The following is a 4,601-nucleotide window of genomic DNA, read 5'->3' on the forward strand; positions in this document are numbered from 1 at the left end:
TCTCCAGCACCTGTTGTTTCCTGACTTTTTAATGATTCGGCCAGAGATTCTTACATCTACCTTCAGTGGGAGATGAGGAAGATCATTATGGCTTAGACAATGCTGCACATGTAGGTTGCTGGTATGTCCTGAATCCACGTGCCTAAAGCACTTCCTGTTTTTCTACTGTAATGGAGACTCTCCAGCTCAAGGCCTAGAGTATTTGATCCCAAGATCAAGACATTATGCCCCTTGAATAGTAGTGCTGTTTGATTTCATGTGTCACATTAACACACAGCTCTCCTATATTCCTTCACTAACCTCAGGATTGAGCAAGGTCTTTTAAAATTTTTTTTTTTGGTTCAAATTATTGACCTGGGAGCAGGGTGCTAGTTCTATGGTCAGCATTCAACATTTTTTTTTTTCAGTGGAGATTTTCCTTTGGGCTATACTTGCCTTCCAGTACATTTCTGCAATATATGTGGTGGTAATTTTCCTTAACTTCCTCCTACTGCCTCTTATACTCACCTTCCCGAAATAATTTGCCTCACTTAAATAAGTTTTCTTAGAGGGTAGGTTGTCAGGCAATTAAAAAAATTAGATTCCAATAAATCTATTCTGTTTGCATTAGACTTTTTTGAGATTCTGTGTGTTCACAACAGTACTAAATCAAACTCTGATGTGGGGGAAAAGTATGTCAACCAAAAATTTTATATACAGCAAAATCATTCTTCAAAAATGGAGGTGAAATTAAGACATTCTCAGGTAAATTTAAGTGATGAAGTTTGTCATTAGTAGACCTGCCCCCCACACAATGCTAAAGGGAATCCTTCAGGTTAAAATGAAAGGACACTAGTCAGTAGGTCAAATCCACATGAAGAAATACAAGCACCTCATAGATAAATATAAAATATGGCATAATGTTTTTTCTTTTTTTCTCATTTCTGATTTAAAAGTCAATGCCATAAAGTAATAATTATAAAACTGTGTTAATGGATGTACAAAAAGATGTAATTTCTATGATGATAATTGCACAAAGAAAGAAATGAAGAGAATGGAGCCGTATGGAAGCAAAAGTTTTTATATACCATTAAAATTAAGTTGCTATTAACTTGAACTAGATTGTTATAAGTTAGAATGAAGTATAATCCCCAAAGCAACCACTAAGAAAAATAACTCAAAAACAATCTTAAGGAAACAAGGGAATTAAAATGGTACATTAGAAAATATCTATTTAACATAAAAGATGGAGAGAAAAACTTTACATGTATGTAGATAAAATAATGATGTAACAAAGCTCGATTCAGTTTTTTTGACGTTTGATGGTTGACAGCTTTGAAGCCTCATCCTTCCTCCTTCTGTTTCTGCTTCACATCTGGGCAAACTGATAAGAAAGCCTGGGTTCTCCCTCCTTCAACCAGGGGAGGTTTGAACCACATGCAGGAACCTATGCTCTGGCCCTACTCCCTAACCGCCATAAATACCCCAAGCTTTTCTCTGCTCTCTCAAGTCATTTTTTTGGCACTGCTTGTGAGCCACAGTGCTCTTTTCAGAAAGCCTCATTATATGAGTCATGAACCGTTCCATTTTCTCTTGGGGTGAATATAGTATCATTAGTCTTGACATCTAAATCAAATTTTGGAAGGGATTCATCCTATGTAGGGTGACCACAAACAAATCAAGACAATTGTAAACGGAGAGGGGTATATTGACTTATAAAAAGATAGGTGCTTATATGTCACTTGAACTGATGAAATAATGACAGCATTAGACTGTGATATTTTGTATATATGGTGTAATACTACAGCAGCCATATACACAAAAGCTACTCAAAGAGCTATATGTTCAAAAACAGTATAAAGCAAAATAGAATTCTGAAAGTTTTCAAGTAACCCACAGTAAAGCAAGTAAAAGAAAACAGAGAAATAAAAAACAAAACAAAATATTCAAAGCCTTTTTGATCCTGAAGTGGATTAGGTGTCGCTGTTGCTGCTCATGTTGACTCTGAAACCATAGCCAGACATGGGACTGGAGGATGAGCAAAAGATGCTGAGCAGGTCCTGAGATCCTAAGGAGGAGGAAGAAGAAGAGGAGGAATGAGTGAATCCCTTAACAACAGTGAGAGAGCAATATGAGCAGTTGGAGGAATGTGTAAAGGCCTGGGAGCAGATAGAGCTCTGTGACAAGCATGTAGCCTCTCGATCACATACAGAAGAAGATTGCAAGAGGAGCTCTTTGACTTCCTGCATGCAAGGGACCATTGCTTTGCCCACAAACTCCTCAACAACTTGAAATAAATGTGAGGACTTATTCACCCCAGCCTTCATCACCTGGGCATCAGGATATTTCTTTATGGTTTTGAATATGCCATTTGTTTCTTATTTGTATAACGGTAAGTTCATATGAACCTCATAGATTTTGGCTTAGTCTCGTAGCTTCTATGTAATTTGCAGTGATTCCATCTTAAAGTTCTGTGATCTGCAAAAAAATAACGTGGCAGCCTTAAGACCTAACACACCATTAATGATATTAAATATAAATAGTCTTAATGCAGCAATAAAAAGCAGAGATTGACAGAGTGGATTAAATAGCAGGGCTCAACTGTATGTTGTCTGTAGGAAACTCACTTCAAACATAATGACACAGGCAGTTTGAAAACAAAAAAATGGAAAATTATATCTATACAAACATTAATAAAAAGAAAGTAGGAATGGCTATATCAATAAGTGATAAAGTAGATTTCAGAGCAAAGAAAATTACCAGAGGCAGAGAGGAACATTACTAATGATGAACAGTCAATACACCAAGAAGACAGCCATCTAAAAGAGTTGCAAAATGTGTGAAGAAAAAACTGATGGAACTGAAAGGAGAAATAGACAAATCTACAATTATAGTTGAAGACTTCAGTGTCCCTCACTCAACAATTGCTAGAATAACTAGACATAAAATCAGTAAGGAAATAACAGAACTCAAAAATTCCCTCAACCAACAGTATATGGTTAATATTTATAGAATATTCTGTGTAACAACAGCAGAATACACATTCTTTTCAGGCCCACAAAGTAGATAGCAGCATAGAACATATGCTGAACCATAAAACAAACCTTAACAAATTTAGAAGAATTGAAATCATACAGAGTTCATTCTCTAACACTATGGAATCAAACTTGAAATCAATATAGCAAAATGATCAGAAAATTTCTGAACACATGGAAAGGCAACAGCATACTTGTAAAAATCCCATGGGACAAAGAGGAAATCTTGAAGGAATTAAAAAAATACACTGAACTGAGGGAAAATGAAAACACAACATATCAAAATGTGTGGGTGCACACCTACGGCAGTGCTGAGAGCAACGTTTGTATCTCTTAACACATGCACTAGAAAAGGAGAAAATTGAAAATCAATAATCCAAACCCCCAACTCAAGAAGTTTGAAAACTTCAAAATGTAAGCAGAAGGAAGGAAAAATAAAGGACAGATATCAATGAGATTGAAAGCAGAAAAACAATAGAAAAAAAATCAATGAAACAAAAATGATTCTTTGAAGAGATCAATAAAATTGATAAACCTCTAGAAAGACTGGCAAAGAAAAAAAGAATAAATACACAAATTACAAATATCAGGAGTGAAACTTGATGTATCACTGCAGACCTGTAGATATTAATATGATGTGGGTTACTATGAACAACTCCACACATGCAAATTTGACAACTTAGATGAAATGAACTAATTCATCAGAAAACACAAAGTTCTGCAACTCTGGCAATGTGAAATAGTTATTTTGATTAGTGTTGTAACTTAAAGAAAATTGAATTTGTAATTAAATATCTCCTAAAAAGGAAATTTCCAAGCCCAGATAGTTTCAATGGATACTTCTACCAAATGTTTAAGGATGAATTGACATCAATTCTATACAAAAATCTTTTCCAGAAAATGTAAGGGAACACCAGTTCATCTTTGTGAAGTGAGTAATACCAAAACCAGACTGGTCTCATACCAAAACCAGACAGAATACAAAATCTTAGAGAATAGAATTCAGCAATTTATAGAAATATGCACTATTTCAAGTGGGATTTTTTTTCTAGGGGTACAATGATGATTTAATATTCAAAAAGTCATCAGTGTAATTCACCAGAGTAACAGACTAAAGTTGATGTGGAAAAAAGAATTTGCCAAAATCTAATATTCACTTATGATTAAAAAGTCTCAGAAAAAATAGGAATAGAGGGAGAACATCCTCAATTTGATAAAGAGCATTTATTTAAAAAATTGCAGTTAGCATTATGTTTGATGGTGCTTTCCTTCTAAGACAGGGGAAAGGCAAGGATGTCTGTACTCACCACTTTTATTCAGCATTGTGCCGGAAGCTCTAGCCAGTACAATAATGCAAGAAAAGGATATAAAAGACATGCAGATTTGAAAGAAGAAATAAAACTGTCTCCATTTGCAGATGACATGATTGGCTCTATAGAAAATCCCAAGGAACCTGTGAGACCCTCCTAGAAACAAAGTGAGCTTAGCAACGTTGCAGGAGAGCCCCATGAAGGAGGGGCTGGGGTATGGACTCTGGATTGGCTGCTTTGCACATGAAAGGTGTGTACGGTTGAGCTGTTTCTGATC

General features: G+C 35.5%; 1 pseudogene; it reads left to right on the forward strand.

The window, feature by feature from the left end:
• The first annotated feature begins 2,001 nt into the window (after nt 1-2,001).
• On the forward strand, nt 2,002-2,317 carry LOC119620008 (cytochrome b-c1 complex subunit 6, mitochondrial pseudogene; annotated as a pseudogene).
• Nucleotides 2,318-4,601: the final 2,284 nt, after the last annotated feature.

Source organism: Chlorocebus sabaeus, chromosome 9 (genome assembly GCF_047675955.1).
Source record: "Chlorocebus sabaeus isolate Y175 chromosome 9, mChlSab1.0.hap1, whole genome shotgun sequence".
Taxonomy (NCBI): domain Eukaryota; kingdom Metazoa; phylum Chordata; class Mammalia; order Primates; family Cercopithecidae; genus Chlorocebus; species Chlorocebus sabaeus.